Source organism: Canis lupus, chromosome 2 (genome assembly GCF_011100685.1).
Source record: "Canis lupus familiaris isolate Mischka breed German Shepherd chromosome 2, alternate assembly UU_Cfam_GSD_1.0, whole genome shotgun sequence".
Lineage (NCBI taxonomy): Eukaryota > Metazoa > Chordata > Mammalia > Carnivora > Canidae > Canis > Canis lupus.
The window spans coordinates 65,485,359-65,505,508 of NC_049223.1; positions in this window are offsets into that span (position 1 = coordinate 65,485,359).

A 20,150-nucleotide genomic window follows, 5' to 3' on the forward strand; every position below is an offset into this window, starting at 1 on the left:
TTAAGGACGATTCTGGAACTGAGAGTCCAGGTATGTTGTATTTCTCTGTTTGCAGAATCAGCCTGGTGTCCTGTCAGAGGGCTGGATGGAAGTAAGGGCATGTGAAGCTAGTGCCACTGCACTGGCCATGCCTTAGCCCCTCAGAGTGTTGGCTGTTGCATCCAGGTGAGGAATGTGGGGGTAACAGTGATGGTTAAGTAAGGTGCTGGATGTGCATAGCTTTGGCAAATCATTGGGTGCTATAGAAAGGGTGGACTTAACCACATATCTTTAAAGAGAGAAGCAAAAATAAATAAATAAATAAATAAATAAATAAATAAATAAATAAACAAATAAATAACAACAACAAAAAAGAAAATAGAAAAAAGAGAGAAGCAGGAAAGACAAAGGTCTGAGTGACATCTCAGGGTTTAGGGGGAGGGGTGCACCATGTAGATAGAACTTAGAGGAGCTCAAAGGAAAAATGAGAGGTTTTTACAGAGACTACTTAGCAAAGTTGCCATGATCTTGGGCTCCAGAGTCCAACACACCTGTCTTTTCAGTGCTTGTTCTGCCATGTGTCAGCTATGGGACTGTCAGAAAGTCAACTAACTTCTCTAGATGTCACTGCCTTGATTTGAAAAACGGGATCTGAACAGTTCTTATACCTACAGTCCTGAGAATTTAATGACATCAGCAAGCACAGAGCCTGGGGCAGAGTGAGATGCTGTTTTTACTACTACTATCAATCCAAAAGGACTACGGATATCAAGAACTTACCTCCCTCCAGGAACCCTCTTAGTAGCTCACCTAGTCCTTTCAACGTAACTAATAAGCCTGGCTGGCTAGTATTTATGGAACATTAGTCTATGCTAGGTGTTTCTAGAATTTCACTACTGCATCTAACCTTCTCAATACCTGTGACAAGTAGGTATACTAGTATTCCCTTCTTACAGATGAGAAAAATAGAATCCAAAACCACTTCCTTAGATTTTTTACATGGAGATTTGGTCCTCTGACTTTAAGATTCTCTATCCTTAACTATCCCATTGCACTGCCACCCAGAGAATGTTCATAGACATCCCTCACCCAACTCCCTGAAGCCAGCCAGTAGTGGAGCAAGTTTCTCTAGGGAATTGGCATTGGACAGCCTATTGGGCATTTTGTCCCCAAGGACTTTGGAAGAGAAAGAGTACAAGCCTGTACACACACACCCTTCCCACAGTCCACACACTCTGTGTGATCTGGCCCCCGCTAACCTCTCCAGTCTTCACTCTTCAGCCTGGTTCCTGTCAGTCCTCTAGCTCCATGCTATTGCTCAAACTCTCCAAGCTCATTCCTAGACAGTTCCTTCCAGGCACATTTCCTTGACTCGCTGTTGCTTCTACCTGGGATACTTCTCTTGGTCTTCAATGAGGCTGCTCTGCATTTAGTTCTCAACCCATGTGTCAGTTCTTCAGGGATGCCTTCCCTAACACCCCTGCCCCATGCCACTGTGTCCCTCAGATCTGAAATGATCTTGCTGATCTGTTTACCTGCTTTCTAGCTGTCTCCCCAAAGGAGAGTATGAGCTCTTGAGTGAGAGGAAAGCTCTTGTCTACCTGTTGGCTGAGAGTGTGCTCCCCAACGCTCAGGGTAATGCAGGGCATAAAGTAGGTACTTGGAGAACTCTTGTCAGCTGACTGAAACATCCAAGGAATAGAGGATCCCATGTAGGATGGGTGGGTATGAAGTGGCCGACCTCTGGTCCAGCACAGGCTCATTTGGATGAGCTCTGTTCTGCTGGGCTACCTTCATTGCTTCCTCCTGTCTTCCCTAACACTGGAGAACACAGTCTGGGTCACAGTGACCTGTTGAAGGAGGATGAGAAATATGTCTGCAGCAAGCTCTCTTCGAATGCAAGTCATTACTGCGTCACTACTATTCTTCAGATACTCCTGCAGGGCACCCAGAACTCAGGGTCTGGAGCCCACCAATGGTCAGGGCCACTGTCTGAGTTCATGAGCTCATCTCTGTGGTCTAAGCCAGCCCAGCACGAGTTAAATGCTCCTACCTAAATACTATTGCATAATCTTGGGGAAACTTTCTCTCAAAAGGACCTTCTATCAAATTATGAACACTCACATATTGGAAGCAGAAGAGCAAGGGCTCTTTGGAGATGCTAAAGAGTCTTTTTTTAAAATTTTTATTTATTTATGATAGTCACAGAGAGAGAGAGAGAGAGAGAGAGAGAGAGAGAGAGGCAGAGACATAGACAGAGGGAGAAGCAGGCTCCATGCACCGGGAGCCTGACGTGGGATTCGATCCCGGGTCTCCAGGATCGCGCCCTGGGCCAAAGGCAGGCGCCAAACCGCTGCGCCACCCAGGGATCCCTGCTAAAGAGTCTTTAAGCCTAAAGATACAACTTGGGAAAGTGGGTACCTCCTTTGGCACCTAGGTATCCCTGTCCCCACACCAAGAGTCTGTCTGACCTGGAATGGGTGTGAGCAGTTCTGTGGACCTACAACGTTTTTTTTTTTTTTTTAAATTTTGGGGGGTTTTGTTGCTGTTTTACCATATTCTGAGATTCCAGACACTGCTGGCCCAGATGCAGGCACAAGGAAACCACATGGAATTCCAAATTATTTTACTTTGTTCTTCTAGTGATTCTCTGCTTCATTTAATTCTCTTCCCTCCTGAGCTTCTCCTCTGCTTTAGAATAGCCCCTGCTAAAAGTATAGATTCTAATTAGTAGCTGTGTGATCTTGGGCAAGTTACTTAACCTCTCTGTGCTTCAATTTCTTCACTGTTGGGTGAAAATAGTAATAAAAATACCTACCTCAAGGAATGGCAATAATTTAATGTGATAATCCATTTGAAGGACTTAGAAGTGTGCCTAATACAGAATAAGCACTTAGTGAATGTTTTTTGTTGTTGTTGCTACTTTTAGTTAAGGAAATGATGTCTACTGTAATAAATCAATCCCCAAATCTCAGTAATTTAACAAAGCAAAGGTTTGCCTCTTGCTCACATCAAAGTCCACTGCAAGTGTGCCCTCCACGCACACAGATTCAGGGATTTAGGCTCTTTCCATTATGTGGCTACAACCTCAGAATCTCACTTATTCCACTGTTGAAAGGGGAAGGGAAATGGAAGCTCTCTCAAAGGAAAGTTGGCCAAGTCCATTCTGGAAGCACCATCATTCTCACCCATATTCCATTAGCTGGAACACAGTCACATGGTCTTGCCTAACTACAGGGGATGCTGAGAAATATACTTTAGCTGAGTGCCTGGAGGGAGGGTGAGGGGGACAGAGGAGTGGCTTGGTGGACTACTAGTCTCTGCCAGTTATTCTTTTTTTATTATCATGCCATACTGCCACCCAGAAACTATTCCAGAACAGCCAATAGGCACAGATAAAGCCCACATTTGCCTCAGTCTACCCCAACTTGACACTGCCCTATCTCTTTTCCCCACCTTCACTTCTTTTCCATATATACCAGTTCCAGCCAAACCAGCAACGTACAAACCTGATGAAGGTACAGAAAATGTGGATTGAGACATGGGTATAGGAAGCATTTCACTGTGAACACATCTCATAGGCATAAGCCATGCCAAATTTATCTTTGCATTGCTACTTCCCAACACTGTTCTAGAAATAAAGTCAGTAGCTAAGAAATATTAATTGATGGAATCAATGTCTTCATCTCAAAGACATTCTGAATTATTTGATAATTGATCTGTCCAGTGCATGCATGATGATAAATGCACTGATCTTCAGCTTCAGCATCAGGGAGACATTTGGGAATGGTGGAGACCATGGTGAACTGGCACATACACTAAATGAAAGGACTGCTGCTATTTGGTGCTAGCTGATTGTAGCCATTGAAGAGCCAAGCATTACCAAATCTTGTTATTTTGTTTTTGAAGCAAGAAAAGTAGAATATTTATGTGCAGTCCTCTGGCTTTTAAATTTTTTTTTGTGATAGTCACACACAGAGGGAGAGAGGGAGAGGCAGAGACATAGGCAGAGGGAGAAGCAGGCTCCATACACCGGGAGCCCGATGTGGGATTCGATCCCGGGTCTCCAGGATCACGCCCTGGGCCAAAGGCAGGTGCTAAACCACTGCGCCACCCAGGGATCCCAGTCCTTTGGCTTTTAAATTTAACAATGTTTAAAGCAGAGGAATGCTCAAAACAACTGCCAAAATACAGTATGGAGAAAACCCGCCCCCCCAATGTGGGCCAAAGAGAACACATCTTCGGAACAATGCTAACCAGAAGCTACTACTTTGCAACCTCTGCTATAGCCCATGATGACAGATGCAGTTTAAGAAATGTTAGTAAATTTAATGGACCCAAATTTCTGTATATTAAAACTAACAAGTAAAACAAGGAATCCATGAGGAAGATAGGTCTTGGCCCTTTGGTAATGACCCATTTGTGTATTCAGGTAATGATGCTGAATATTTTTTTTTTTTTTAGCTCCTTCAGATGTCAAGCTTTTGGATAAATCATTCCTTTTTTTTTTTCTCTCCAATTCATGGGCACTGTATTAGTCAAGGTTTTCCAGGGAAACAACCTGTATATGTACATGCATTTACTGAATTTATCTATCTATCTATCTATCTATCTATCTATCTATCTATCTATCTATCATCTATCATCATCTATCCTCATATATGGTTTCTGAAACAAAAAGGTATATATATATATATATATCCTCACACACACACACACACCATAAACACACACTCTATCTATCTATCTATCTATCTATCTATCTATCTATCTATCTATCTATCTATCTATCTATTATCTATCTATATATCCTAACTCTAAAGGCCTGAGAACCAGAAGGAGCAATGGTGTGAGTTCCAGTCAAAATTTCAGCAGATTCAAGATCCAAGAAGAAAAAACCAGTGTTTCAGTTCAAGTTTGAAGACAGGAAAAGACTCATGTCCCAGTTCAACTGTCAGGCAGGAGGAGTTGCCCCTTTTTAGCCTTCTTGCTCTAGCCAGGTCTTCAGATGATTGGCTGAAGTACACCCCCTCCTACACTGGGGAGGGAAATCTGCTTTACTCAGTCTGTTGATTCAAATGTTAATCTTATGCAGAAACACACTCACAAAAAGCCCTGGAATAATATTTGATCAAATGTCTGGACACCTCATGACCCAGTAAAGCTGACACATAAAATGAACCATTCGAGGGACATGTCAAGGCTCCTAACCGTATCCACTTTCAAATATGGAGGCAATGCTCCGAGTTCTAATTTCAACTCTGCCACCAACTTACTCTTACTCTGGATCCACCTCCCAGTCTCCCTACTTCCTATTACTCATACCTTTGAAATATGTTGAATTCCATGACCCTCAAGGTCTTTTCCACTTAGCATTTCCTGCTACAGTCTGCCATATGGACTTGGAATCAAAGCAGGCCACATTTACCAGACACATTGCTTGTGGCTTTATTGAGTAATTTGTACAAAACCTCCAAGAATAATTTATTCACCCAGTGGTGTGAGACGAGGGGAAGAAAATCAATAGAACAGTGTCTCAGTCATTTTTTATTTTCTAAACCTCAAAGAGATTTTATTCCATCTCAGAATTCTTGCAGGCACAATGCGTCTTTATGGTTAACTTTCAAGAATGCCTAAAGAGATTCATTTTAGGGACTGAAAACCCTGCCTTACCTGGAAACTGCTGGAGAGAGCCCTCCTGGGGAACAGACTTTCCCAGGGCTTTTATTGACACTTGAGAGATTACTGGAGAAGGACAGGCGGAGGGTTTGGATGGAAAGCAACATTCCCTATCTCTCGGACTTGTCTCAAAGTCATTCTGGGAAGAAATTTAAAAGCTTCTTGTTTCAAATTCAATTGCCACCCCTTCAACAACTTAACGTTGCCACTCTCACTTCTCTTCCATCAAGGTAATGGGCAAACTGACACTTGGCTTAAACAGACTTGCCACACTGGCTGAATGTGAAGAATATCCACACATCTTTTATTTTCTAATCTGCACAAGGTGGAGAGCATCACCAAGCTGGGAACTTCGAAAGCTTCTTCTCTTTTCTGGCCCTAGCAGGTCAAATGAGAAGCAAAGTTGACAGGGGAAGGCCTTAGTTAAAAAGACCTGGTCTAGTCCTCGTGTTATCACTGATTAGCCTTCAATAGGAGACAAGCCCTTCAAGCCTCAATTTTCTCATCTGTAAAATGGGTATCACTCTATCTGTTTTCTTCATGGAGCTGTGTGAGGATAACACAAGCTAACATCTGTACTTGTAAGGTTTCTTGGTTGCAAGCAACAGAAAACAGCTCTGGTTACTTGAACAAAAGTAGATTCACTAGAAGCATAAAAGGGGTTCACAGGATCCACAAGATACTGTAAAATCAGGACTGGATATGAACAAAGTCAAGTCTCGTATGCCAGATACCCCACCTGCTGAGTCTCAGCTCCAAACCTATCCTTCTACATTCTACTCCGTGATGCTGGGGCTCCGACTTTCCAAACTACAGCCCTCCAGTTGAGTTCTGCCAATAGAGGTCTCTAGGGGGAGATATCCCCCTCTCTTTTGTCTCAAACATCCCTATTTCCTATAGAGACACCTGTCATGGTTTTGGGGTCTACCTATATCTAAAATGATATCAACTCAAGATCCCACACTTAATTACTTCTGCAAAGACCTTTTTTCCAAATAAGATCACATTCACAGGTTCCAGGTAAGCATATCAAACCACTGCAGTGGGTGAACCATTGAACCATGAGTCACAAAGGGTGACTGACATCTTTCACTTTTCTGATCAGTTGCTCAGTCCTTTACCCTCATAATTAAGAAAGCAGTTGGGGATCCCTGGGTGGCGCAGCGGTTAGCGCCTGCCTTTGGCCCAGGGCGCGATCCTGGAGACCAGGGATAGAGTCCCACATCGGGCTCTCGGTGCATGGAGCCTGCTTCTCCCTCTGCCTATGTCTCTGCCTCTTTCTCTCTCTCTCTGTGTGACTATCATAAAAAAAAAGGAAAGAAAGAAAGCAGTTAATCTCTTCCTCTTAAAGCATCTCCAAATCATGGCTTTTCTAGTTTCTACAGGCTTATCATAGTTTACTGGGGTGTGGGGGGAGCAGATGGTCAACCCACCTCTTCACGTAGAGAAAACTCTAGAGATGGATCAGTTCACTGCTACTGTAGACCAAGCACCAATACATTGAAGAAAACTCATTCCCAGATGCTAGTGAGCTGTTGTAATCCCTCCCTAGTCTAGATACCTATAGAGGCTGTCTTGTTCTTTGGGCAGGAACAGCAAAATCACTCCTTCAGTATCAAGCTTGGCTTAGGTCCCCCTGGAATTGGGCATGGAATGGCACAATTCACTTGCTCTCCTACCACCTCCAGAGATCCACCTCCTGAGATCTTCTATCACCTCCAAGGACCCTGGATAATCCCTATACCCATTTCTCACCATCTCTTAGAACCAGAGCCACCAAGCCCTGCCTCACAGGGATCCTCCCCTCTGAGACAAGCAGGTATCCCTCTTTACCTCAAATCACCCAGGCCCTACTATATAAGCCTTCTCCCACAGACACTGGACCACACCCCTTCCTTCTGAGGGAGGTGCCCAAGTGAAGCCAAGGTGTCTACACCTACGCTTTGAAGGGTGGAGGAAATGACCTTCAACAATTCCAAGGTGGTGTTAGTTTGGGATAGATGGAGAAAATCCCACAAATTTAATCTCTGGAAAAGCATACTTCTGGGGATTACAAGTTCTTTTTTATTTTTTAGATTTTATTTATTTATTCATGAGAGACACCAAGAGAGAGGAAGAGACATAGGCAAAGGGAGAAGCAGATTCCCTGCGGGGAGCCCGATACAGGACTCAATACCAGGACCCCAGGATTGCACCCTGAGCCAAAGGCAGATGCTCAATCACTAGGTACCCCAGTGCCCTGGATTACAAGTTATTATGTGAAAAAAATTAGATTTCAAAATAGCATAAAGAGTGTTGTCCCATTCCAAGTAGATAGATGTAGATCTTAGAAAGATATCCATTAAATTATTTACAGCAGTTCTCTCCAGGTGATAAGATTATGGACTATTTTTATTTTCATCATTTTCTTATCTACATTTTCTAAGTTTTCCCCAATGATCATATATCGTTTTTGTAATAACATTTTTAAGGTTATATAAAAGACAATACTAGCACCTTGCAGTCACATAGTGCTTTGCTGTGTCTCACATCTCTAATCTAATTTCCTAACTGTGAGGTCAGGAGGGCAGGTATTTTTATTCCTGTTTTGTAGATGGGGACTCTGAGGAACAGAGAGTGTGAGATATGACCTGCCCAAGGTCTGAGAGCAAAGCTGGGACCAGGACCCAGGCAGGGCTGCCAGCTTTCAGTTTGGGTGGTGTCATCTGTGCCTGCAGCAAGCCAGCTATGTGCAGGAATTCTCACAGAAGGGCTTCAGATACTATGAATCTGTAAGGTCAAGACACCACAGTGCCAAAGGAAAGAATAACCTTGGCTTTGGCCAGTTGGGAAAGTGGTAGGGGCAGGAAACTGTAGGACTATGTAAGAAGCAAGCCTGATGATTCTGGATCCTTGGCAAGGGAAGGAAGCCCTGGTGCTTGACATAAAGGAATGGAGGGAAGGTGGCTTTCCAGCTGAGGTGCTTATCTCATATAAGGTGAGCCAGACGTGTGAGCTGTGAAGTGTCTGGGTGCTATGAGGTCTCAGGGGAAAACTGCCAACTTCCCATGCTCGTTGGAGTCTGCTATGAACCCACTTCATCCTTGGCCCATTGGGGTCCCAAGAAAAGACAGGTAGGAAATTCCCTTCTTCCTTAGATATGCCTTCCAGTTCTTCCTCAAGGGATTGAGGATAAGATGGATGAGAGAATATACAATTTTCAAAGTGCTCTGCAAAAACACACAGTGCCAGGCTCAGAGTAGCCACTCATCAGAGTTTATTGAATTCATGAATTCTTTCACCCAAACACACCGACCCCATAAGTCGGTGATAAGTATGGCATGTGTTATCATTTACATTTTACTAATAAGGAAACTGAGGCCCAGGCCATGACATGTACAAGTTCACATTAGTGGGAAGCTAAACCGGGACTTGAACCTGGGTCCCCTGGCTCCTGATTCAACATGGTTTCTGCCCCATGCATGGGGCTGCTTCTCAGAGGACCACTTTAGAGACACCTGCATTTGCTCTTTTGCTACTGAATTGTCCTGAGGCAATATCACATAAACATTACAGAAAACAACTCCAACTGCACTAATTAACTCCCAGGGACTTAGCATTCCTGCCTCCCAACCCCAAACCACTCCAGATTCTGAGTTATCCCACAGCAGATGTGGATATAGAATGTAGGACAAAGTTTAAGGCAAAGTTCTGATGGGATACAGATGAGCAGAAGAAAGAAAAGGTGTCAGATTGATGGCTGTTTTAATTAAAACTTGTTTCATTGCAAGTGAGAAAAACCAGCCCAAATACATTTGGGCAGAAAGGAGAATGTTTGGGAAGTATGGAAAAGCAACCTAAAGTAACCCTGGGAACACTAGAGCTTCATCTGGGTCTTGGGGTCAATTGATCAGGGCATGAACATCTTCAGGGTTCACTTGTGCTCTTACTTTCTCTCTCTCCACCTTCCCCCTTAAAAAAAAAAAAAAAAAAGGAGAGTAGGAGGTTCAGAGGGAGAGAGAGAATCTTAAGCAGGCTGCATACCCAGTGTGGAGTCCAATACTGGGCTCAATCTCACCACACTGAGATCATGATCTGAGCTGAAATCAAGAGTCAGATGCTTAACCAATGGAGCCTTCCAGGCACCATTTCTCTCCTCATTTTTTATTGCAGTTCCTTTGTGTATTTGTTGGCTTAATTTTTTTTCCTGCTGCAGCCCGACTTCATCCACCTGGGGGAATCTTGGTGCTGAAACTTCCAGGCCTCACTTCTCTCAGTTCCCACCACCAAAAAAGGGCTGAGCTGTTCCCTTAGATCTAGTATTTTTTAAATTCCCAAATCAGGAACATGATTGGCTTATCTGGAATCAGGTGCCTGTCCCTAGGCCAATCAATAAGGCAGGAAAAACAGAATCATGCCACAGGGGGCAGATCTGTCAGGTTGGGAATGTCCAGAGAAGCATCATCATGGGTTGACTATAGTTGGCTTCCAATTGGATTTCTCATCTTTGAAGACCAACTTGGTGTCATGACCACTGCATGATCTCATGGAGATTCACAACTATCACATGAAAAACTATGGTCACCCCAATTTACAGAAGAGAAAGCTGAGGTCCAGAGAGGACCTTGCTCCTATCTTACAGCTGGTGAGTGATGAAAACAAAATTTAAATTCACTTCTGGTTCCAAAGAATGCTCCCTACCCTACACCACATTGTCTCTTTAACTTAGTAGGCATTTAAAGAGCACTTAATGTGTGGAAAATCCCATGAAGTATACATGAAGTAATCCAAACTGGTGCCTGCCTTTCTAGAGTCTATTTGGATGACCTCACTCATCATTGAGAAGGTATAGTAATAGCAAAGGGGTTATGTATAAGGTATCAAGTGCCACATGGTGGAAGGAAGAAAAAGAAATGTGCACTTATTGAGTACTGACTGTGTACCAGAGTCTTTGCTAAATATTGTCACATTTATCCTCTAGACCTGCACTAAGAGGGTAGCCACTAGTCATGTATGCTTATTTAAGTTTAGATCCACTGAAATTAAGTGCAAGTTAATTTAACTTTCACTTCCTCTCACTAGCCACATTTCAAGTACTCAGTAGCCACTTGTGGCTAATGGCTACCCTATTGGATAACACAGATATGGAACATCTCAAGCAGGGCAGAAAATTCTGTTAGACAGCATTGGTCTAGATCAGAAGCTCCATAAGAACATGTAGTGGGTCTGCAGCAATTGCACTACCAGATATTTACCCTAAAGATACTGTTGTAGTGAAACAATTGGACACCTGCACCCCAATGCTCATAGCAGCAATGTTCACAATAGCCAAACTGTGGAAGGAGCCACAATGTCCTTTGACAGATGAATAGATAAAGAAGTGGTATATGTATACAATAGAATATTACTCAGCCATTAGAAAGGATGAATACCTACCATTTACTTTGATGTAGATGGAACTAGAGGGTATTATGCTAAGTGAAATAAGTCAATCTGAGAAAGACGATCATCATATGGTTTCACTCATATGGAATATAAGAAATAGTGAAAGGGACTTTAAGGTAAAGGAGGGAAACCAAGCGGGGAAAAATTAGAGAGGAAGACAAACCGTGAGAGACTCCTAACTCTGGGAAACAAAGGGTTGCAGAAGGGGAGGTGGGTGGGGTGATGGGGTAAATGGGTGTCAGGCATTAAGGAAAGCACACCATGGGATGAGCACTGGGTGTTATACCATATGTTGGCAAATTGAATTTAAATAAAATATTTTTTAATGTAATGCCCAAAATAGAAAAAAAAAAAGAACATGTAGTGCATCTGCTTTTTGCTCTCCACTTTATGTCCAGCACCCTGCAGAGTATCTAACACATGGTTTCACTCAATAATTACATGAATGCATGAATATAAATAATATATATATTAGATTCAAAAACAGCTTCATTAAAATATTTACCATATAATGAACATAAGGGAAGGGAGAGAAAAATAAAATAAATAAAATAAGATGCAATCAGAGAGGGAGACAAACCATAAGAGACTCTTAACTGTAGGAAACAAATTGAGGGTTGCTGGAGGGGATGGGTAACTGGGTGATATGCATTAAGAAGGGCACATGATGTAATGAACACTGGGTGTTTTATATAACTGATGCATCATTAAATTCTACCTCTGAAACTAATAGTACACTGTATATTGGTTAATTGATTTTTAAAAATTTACCATATATTTAATTATAACATTCTGTAAAAAATGCAAAGGGAAAAAGGTAGTGAGTTATGCTGAATTCCCTGTAGGCAGCACGATTCGGGGCAGTCATCACAATGACCATCCTTAATGAGCACCTATCACCTTCATCCCAACTTAGTATATTTTTAATTTCATGGACTCTTCCTAACAAGCTTAGAAGATTATGTCCCCATTTTATAGATTGAGAAACACATACAAAGTAAATTTCAGAGCCTTCAAAGCCCACCCAGTGCTCCCAGTGCTCTTCTCTGGCCAGCTAGAGTCGGCCTGATTCCCGACATAGAGTTTTCAGACTTTGGGGGTGATCCCACCTTCCCCCAGAACAGGCAGGTGTTTGATTCCCTTTCAGTGCCCGGAAGCCCCGCAGACCAAGTCGTCCTCCACACCTGGCCCAGAGGTGCGAGGCCTCACAGGTTCGCTTCTTCAGACAGAGGAAAGCAACTCTTCTGCGCCCCCTTGTGGCCAGGTGAGGCACAAGCTCAGAGAAATCCGGCCACCCAGAGTTGCAATCAGCGGGCAGGAAACCACAAGTGGTATTCCGGGGGTGCAGAACCAGCAGAGAGCAATCCCTCATCCTAAGGGCATCTGGTAGAGGTGGTGAATGATTTTGTCCAAGTGTCCCCATTTTCAGGACCTCTGTGGCTCATTACCTACGTATGCACTTTCACCCAAAGCAAAAAGCAAGCTACTGTTCCTTCAAGAGTGCTCATCTGGAAGTTTTCAGGGTGTTTCTTTGTCTAATAGCTCTTTTCTTGCTTATTTATTTTTTTGGCTCATATTTGATTAAAACATATTATATTCTCAGGAACCCCCCTCCCCTTCAAAGGTCACTTTGCACAGGCTCGATTTAATTAACAAGTGCCAAATTGAGGATGAAAGGTAGGAGACAAAAGGTCTTCCTTATCCAATCTGAGTCCAAATAAAATTATATTAACATTTCACCTTTTGTTCCTGTGCAAGAAAAGCCTGTGGTGCATTGTATCAAAAGTTATTGAAATTAGGAAAGAAATTTTAAAAAGAAAGCAGTAGACAGCTGTGGCCGTGAATTTGAATCCCCCCCCCCAATCCTAACAGAAAATAAAAAAGAAGCGAGAGAGGCAGAGGAAGAGAAGCAGGGAGGAAGGGAGAGAAAGAAAGAAACAGAGAAGGAGCAACAATGCTATATCATAAGCCTTGTTTTAAAATCAAATCAAGAGAAGACAATTAATTTGCACAGGAGCTGTGAATGACCTTAAAGTACCTCTATTTTCAGATGGATCCCCAAGAATGTAAGCTCCATGAAAGCACAGCCCTTTGCTTCTCCGCAGCATCTCATCAGCCCTGGGGGAAATGCCTGGCACCGGGTAGCATGCTCACTAAATATTTGTCCAGCACACTAAGAAACAAAATCCAGGCTAGCTGGGTTCTTACTCAGTCTGTCTTTAACTCACTCTGGACCCTGCGGCAAGGCACTGTTCCTCTCTGAGCCTGGACGGCTCCATCTGCAAATAGAAAGACAATCCTCCTCATCCTGCTTTCCTGGCGGGGAAGCTGGAGGATCAAGCTCGGACGTGGAGGCTCATTGGAAAGGTCACAGCGTCCCACGACATAAGCCACCACGTTATGACCACTAGTTCACATGTTTCCCGGGCCAAGACTGCAAGCCCACACCTCACTTTCACCATCACAGATGAAAAAAATCAAAATAAGACCCAAGAATATAATCAGCACAGCAGAGGAATGAGAGGAACAGAGGTGACCCCAAACATAGGCCGACGATGTCTATCTTCCGTCGGGGAAGACAGGGCCAGGTCGCACTTGTGCACACGCTCTCCTGCTTACAAAATTGTAGCAGGCCTCTGCCTGTGTTCCAGAATCCTCCAGGCAGTGAATTAAGAGTGTGTGATGCAAGGCCGGGGGGGCTGCACAGGGTAAGGGCTTGTGTCCCACAGACTAAGGGCTTGTCAGCAAAGGTTCCCATCACCCATTGTGACCCGAGTGGCCCAACAGTCAGACCAGGCTTTCAGCCAGTTAGGGAAGTCCTCCCCCAAGTCCCCCAAGTCCCTTTGCTCACGCAGGTGTTTTCTCCCCTGACGGTGGAGCATCTTCTGCCTGCCAGAGGGAAGAGAAGTGTGTTCCTGAGGCTGCAGGAGACACTATCTGCAGGATGAGAAAGCTGACTTCACCCCAGCAAGGAAATAAGGAGGAAACCTCTAAAAACCTTCCACCCCCCTGCCTGCCCTCATCCCCTGGGACCAAAGAGTCAAATCCAGGTGGCTCTATGGGTCTGATTCTTCTCCAGCCTCTACTTAAATTTTTTGGTCCAATTCCACAAATCAGGACAATTTGATCTTGCTTAATATAGCCCCTGCCTTGACATTCAGAGATCATAAGAAAGAGCTGGTCTTCCTCTATCCTCTTCACGAGCACTTAGGGGTTGAAGATGTGTCTTCCCACCCACAGGGATGCCCACCTCAGTTCTTCTGGCCTTTCCTTTCTGGCTTTCCCTGCTCTTCATGGCAGCGTCTTTCACTGTCTGGACGTTAGTTACTTATTTTCATTTTTTATTGACATCATGATAGGCAGTAAAGCTGACCAAGAGAAGCCACATTTTTTTTAGAGTTTTAGATTCCCTAAATAAAAATACATTGATCCAGAAAAGAAATTTCCCTTCTCTGGACCACAAACACATGAGAGCACTAGGGCATTACTGGGCATTCTCTCTAGACATTCAGCAAATATCTCTTGGGCATCCGATATGCGCCAGGCACCCTTCTGGACATTTGAGATGTATCTGTGAGCAAAACAGAGCATGATCCCTGCCTTTGTGGAGTCAGATTCTGGGTGATGGAGTGGGAGGGCAAGAAATGAACAATAGGCATAAGAAATAGATTGGATAGTGTGTCATAAGGTGATAAAGGCTAGGGCAGAGGAGTGAAGGAGTACAGTTAAGGAGAAGCAGGATCGCTGGCTGGTGGGATTTGGAGGGCAGGTGGCCGTGCAGCCCAGCACTGTTGGGACAAAGAGGGGAAGTGGCCAGCCGAGGCTGGGGATGGAGAGAGAAAGAGAGAGAGAACGGGTTGATTTTTCAAAGGACATTATCCTCACAAAGGGTAGGAATGTGTTCTAGCAATTGGGGACACCTGGCTGAAAGTCATAGAAGAGAGACAGCAGTAAGTCTGGGAACTTGAGAGAGGTTTTGTCTGGCTGGAGCAGGTGCTTCAATGGGGTGAGTTGTAGTCAAAGTGGGGACCAGATTACAAAGCTCCTTAGCTATAGTGAGGGGTTTGGATTTTGTCCTGGGAAGGCAGAAGTCTCTGGAAGGACTGTGTCTGGAGCTCTGTGACTAGAAGTGACCAAGCAAGGGAAGAACTGTGGGTTTCCAGTTATGTCCTTTCCAAGATCAGGGACTGTGGCACATCTCTGCCTCCCTGAGGTTAGGTGTGGCCACATGATCTGCTTTGGCCCCTGCAGTGAGAATGGAAGTGTGACATGTCTCTTCTGGTGGAAGCACTTAAGAGCCGGTGTGCCATCTCCACCGTGATCATGGGCTACAGTCTCCCTCAGCACTAGTCACTGACGCACAGTGTACAGGATAGTGCTTTGGACAGTTGACCAGCCCCGGAGCTGGCTTTGTGTGAATAAAAAATAGTGTTGTGGTACGAAGTCAGAGGTGTGAGGGTTGTTTTTTACTGCAGCAGGAATGCATCTGATCATAACTAAAACAGGATTATTTCAAATAGCCCAATTCCTCACTAGACCTTAATCTTACTCCTAGAAATTGGGCAGAAGCTTCCCAATCTCAATGCAATTCATGATTCCTGCCTCAAGCCCAGCCAGCAACAACCTCACTCACACTGTGCTGTGTGTCCTGTTAATGATTGCCAGGAGCCTGGTATTCTCCAGAATGTCTTGAAACTCTTGTTTTATTATTTTTTTTTAATCCAGTAGTGCTGGGAGGCAAGCAAAAAAGTGACCACAAGGACTCCATTTTTGCAGAGACAGAGACTGAGGCACAGGTGGGCTACATGGCATGGCTAATGTCACATACGAGAAGACGCAGAGTTGGACGTCAAGCCTGGACATTCTGGGCTATTGTCTACCTATCCCAGGACTGGTGATAATCACTGGAGGGTGAGGGATGGGGGTTGTTCTGAGATGGAGGCCACCAATTTCCATCATTCTCTGACTCTTCATCTTCCACACCAGCCTGCTGCTGACTGAGATGCAGGGAGGCAGAGGGTGCACTAATGGACAGTCCTCCAACCCAACCCCCTATCTGCCACCTACCTTCCACCTGCCCAGACCCAACAGCCAACCGACGGCTTTGCTCATAGCTCATACTGCTGCTTCACAATTATTACATAGGCTGTTTCTCAGCCTCAAAAAGTCTATCCCTTCCCTGGTCATCTATTTCAAATAAACTCTTATATTTCTGATCTTGGCTCATATATCACCTCCTCAGGGTGGTCTTCCCTGATTGATTGCCCAGATAGGTGCCTTATTACTGTGAGGGTAGAAACCTTTGCTGTTTTTTGATCCCAGTGTTTTGGACTTAATAAACCACACTAAATATTTATAGATGGAATGAGTAAACTATCAAAAGCTATACAAATGGAAGGGATTTTTGTCCATCTACATTATATGGAAATTCCACCTTCCCCAGCTTAGGCAGGATTTCACACATCCTCTCACTGTAGGTGCTTGATTGCGTTTTAAATAAAAAGACCCAGTCCCCAGACACTGTGGGCAGCCGCATCAGAGCCTTTCCCAAGTAATGAACTTCCACTGCATTATTGCTGCATTAAATCGTGTTAATCAAATGGGAAGTGGTAAGCGGTTTTCCACCCTCTGTAATCCTTCCTGAGCAGTACACTCTCAGTGGGAAAATAAAAAGGCCGATGTGGATCAGAGTCCAGAATGGATCAAAGACTAGCAGCAGTTTTGATTTGTGTTAATTTTGCATGTACAAAAAAATCTGCTCGTTTCTCTTTATTAAAAAGAAGCAGAAGCATGACAATAACATGCTGTTTGAAGAGTGACAATCAAACCAGAACATTTTGCTCAGACACTCAGAGGCAGAGGGAGCGGAAAAGCCACTCAAACGCAATGTCACGATGCCTGCTCTGTGCCCAAGAACAAAGCCCCTTTGCTAAACCTCCCTTGACAAATGCATATTTTCAGGTCTGTCTGGGGGTGGGAGGGAATATTGCTTTCCTTTGCATAAACTGACTATCAGTTCAGGATTCAAATGAAGTCAACCTTCACCCTGGCTTCCAGTGACCATTACTAAACTCAGTACTGGATGCAGAGAGACAGCAGAGCAGTGACTTTAGCTCTCAGGATGCTCCTAGTCTGGTAGGAAAATGGAAACAAACTAGTCATGGGTACTAGTCAAGAAGAGAGTGCTGATATCTTGGAGCGAGGCCTCAGACACTGAGGGAGCACCAGGGACAGGGTTGGGTGTTAGGCAAAAGGATTGGGCCAGGGTCTACTGACCCTGTGGTGGGATAGAAAATCAGCTCTTGAAAGTACCCTTCAGAGTCAAGGGGTCCCCAGTTTCTGGGCCCAGAGAAACTTTCCAAACATGAGTTCTCCAACAGCATATCCAGTATCAACACACATAGTTAATTCCAAGTTAACAAAAGTCCAACAGAACAAATCTGGGGAAGGCAAGAAGTCCCACTTATATCTTCCTACACTCTTATCCCAAAGAGAGGCCAGAGAAGCTGCAAGATCTCACCCATCAGCAGCAATCATTGATACATGCAGGGTATCAGAGAAGGAAGAAGGGAAGCAAGCCAAATAAGTGAGGCAGTTTGAGCTAGATAGAGCTTACCCTGATTGCAAGCTGGAAGCTTAGAAGGGAATTTAGAGCACAATCATCAACCAGGATGGATGTGCAGCATATCTTCATTAGTGAGCCTTCACTATTTGCCAGGCACAGGGTGCTCATCATTTTGGGTATGATATCATTTTCAATACTCACCTAACCCTATTCCACAAGTGTGGCAAGTGAACTCAGAGATTCAGAAACGTGCCTGGGTTCTCACAGTGACAGAACCAGATCCTTGATCAGTTCGTTTCCAAACCCATTTATTTTCACCAAAGCCCGAGGAGATTTTCTGGGTGTATCTTGTAGTATTTTATGTTGTTTTGTAAAAGCTAGAAAGTAGAAATGCACAAGTGGGCCGGTTGCCTAATATTTTTTAAAAAGGCAATTAGGTTTCTCAGATTTTTAGTTGCTATGGCATACTGTGCCCTTTTGGTATTTGGGAAATATAAGAACCAGCAAGAATGCAAGGCTATTTTGGCATTTTATATGGTACTGAAGCCTAGATATTTCTGATGATGAGGGGTTCATAGCCTCAGGTGGAATCAGGAGCCCTCAGATGCCTCAGGGTCATTATCTTTGGTAGGACCGAGATGCTGGGATGGGGCACTAGAGGGGAAGGTCACTGGCTGGGAGCAAGGTATCCTGGCCTAAAACTCACCCTTACCATTAACTTACCTTGAGCCTCTAGGAAAAAGTCATGTATGCTCATTATCTGTCTTTCAGAAAAATTAGGTGACTTCTACCTACTAATTTTGAGGACATTACAATTAGTGATCACAAGTGATAACTATAAGCACAGCCTAAATAGGACTTGCTCCACAGTATGGAGGAGCATTAGGGTATCAGTTGAAATGAATCTGGAGTGGTTGCAGAGGAAAGACAGGAAAGGCTTAGTACTTAAAGGCAGTGTAAAAGCAAGAATACAACGCACATAAGAAGAGATTTCATGTGTGTATATATATGCATACATACATATATATTATATACATTCACACACATTACATGTATTCACATGTTATATATACATATGATATAATAATATATACATATGTGTGTAATATAGAATAATATAGAATACAATAATGATATAATAATGATAAAAGATACTTTTCTCCTAATTATTTATTTAGCAAAATATTTCCATGTGCCAGGCTGTGCCAGGCACTGAAGAAATAACAATAAACAAGACAGACAAAGTTGGTTGTTTCATCGAGGTGACACTCCAGTGAAGAGTTGACAGACAATAAAAGACTTCATACATCATTGGCTCCTTCCCATGGCACTCCACATTCTTCCTCAGGATAAGTTTTAATGGCTGCATAACATTACATTGTTAGGATCCCATAATTTAGCTAACTAGTTCCCTATTTTTTGGCATTTAGTTTTTTTTTTTTTCAGATTTGGAGGATTGCACAGATTTATGTGTGCATTCATGAATATTTCTTTAGGATATAAGCAAAGAAGTGGAACTGTTAGATGAAAGAACAATATGTGAACATTTCTCAGGCTTTTGCTGCAATTATTAAGATACCCTTTCAAAAGATGGCCCCAACTTTTACCTCCAGCTATAGGGCATGAGTCTCAAAACCCAACATCTTGGACTTTAATTAGAAATCAATAACAGAGATCTATGGGGGAAAATCCTCAAGTACTTGGAAATTAAACAACTCACTTCTAAATAATCTGTAGGTCAAAAGGTAATCTTAAGGGAAATCAGAAAAATAGTTTGAACAACTAATTGAACAAAAGTAAGATAGAGTACACCAAATTTGTGGGATGCAGCTAAAGCAGTGCTTAGAGAGAAATTTACAGCACTAAGTGCTTATATTTTAAAAAATAAATGTCTCATATTAGTAACCTAGATTTGTTAACCTTAGAAAAACTAAAGGAAGAGAGAAAAATAAACCCAAAGCAAGTGGAAGGAAGGGGACAATGGTGATGAGGGCAGAAATCAATGAAATTAAAAACAGAAAAATGGAGAAATCAATGAAAACAAAAGTTGGTTCTTTGAAAATATCAATAAAATTGACAAACCTAGGGCCAGGCTCTGAAAGAAATGGAAAAGACACAAATCACCATTATTAGGAATGAAGGGAGGTTATCAGGACAAACCACACAGCCACTAAAAGTTTAATGAGGGAAGACGGTGAACAACTCTATACACATAAATTCAACCGCTCCGATGAAATCGCTTAATTCCTTGAAAGCCACAGACTACTAAACTCAGCCAAGAAAAAAATAGATAACCCGAATAGCCCTGCCTATAAGAAATTGAAATTATCATTTAAAATCTCTTAAAAGGAAGATTCCAAGCCCAGATAGTTTCCCTGTAAATTCTATCAGATATTTAAAGAAGATTCTATACAAACTCCTCCAAAGAATAGAAAAGGATGGAATACTTTGAGAAGTATTTTGTGAGGCAAACGTTACCTTGATGCCAGAATCTGGAAAAGAC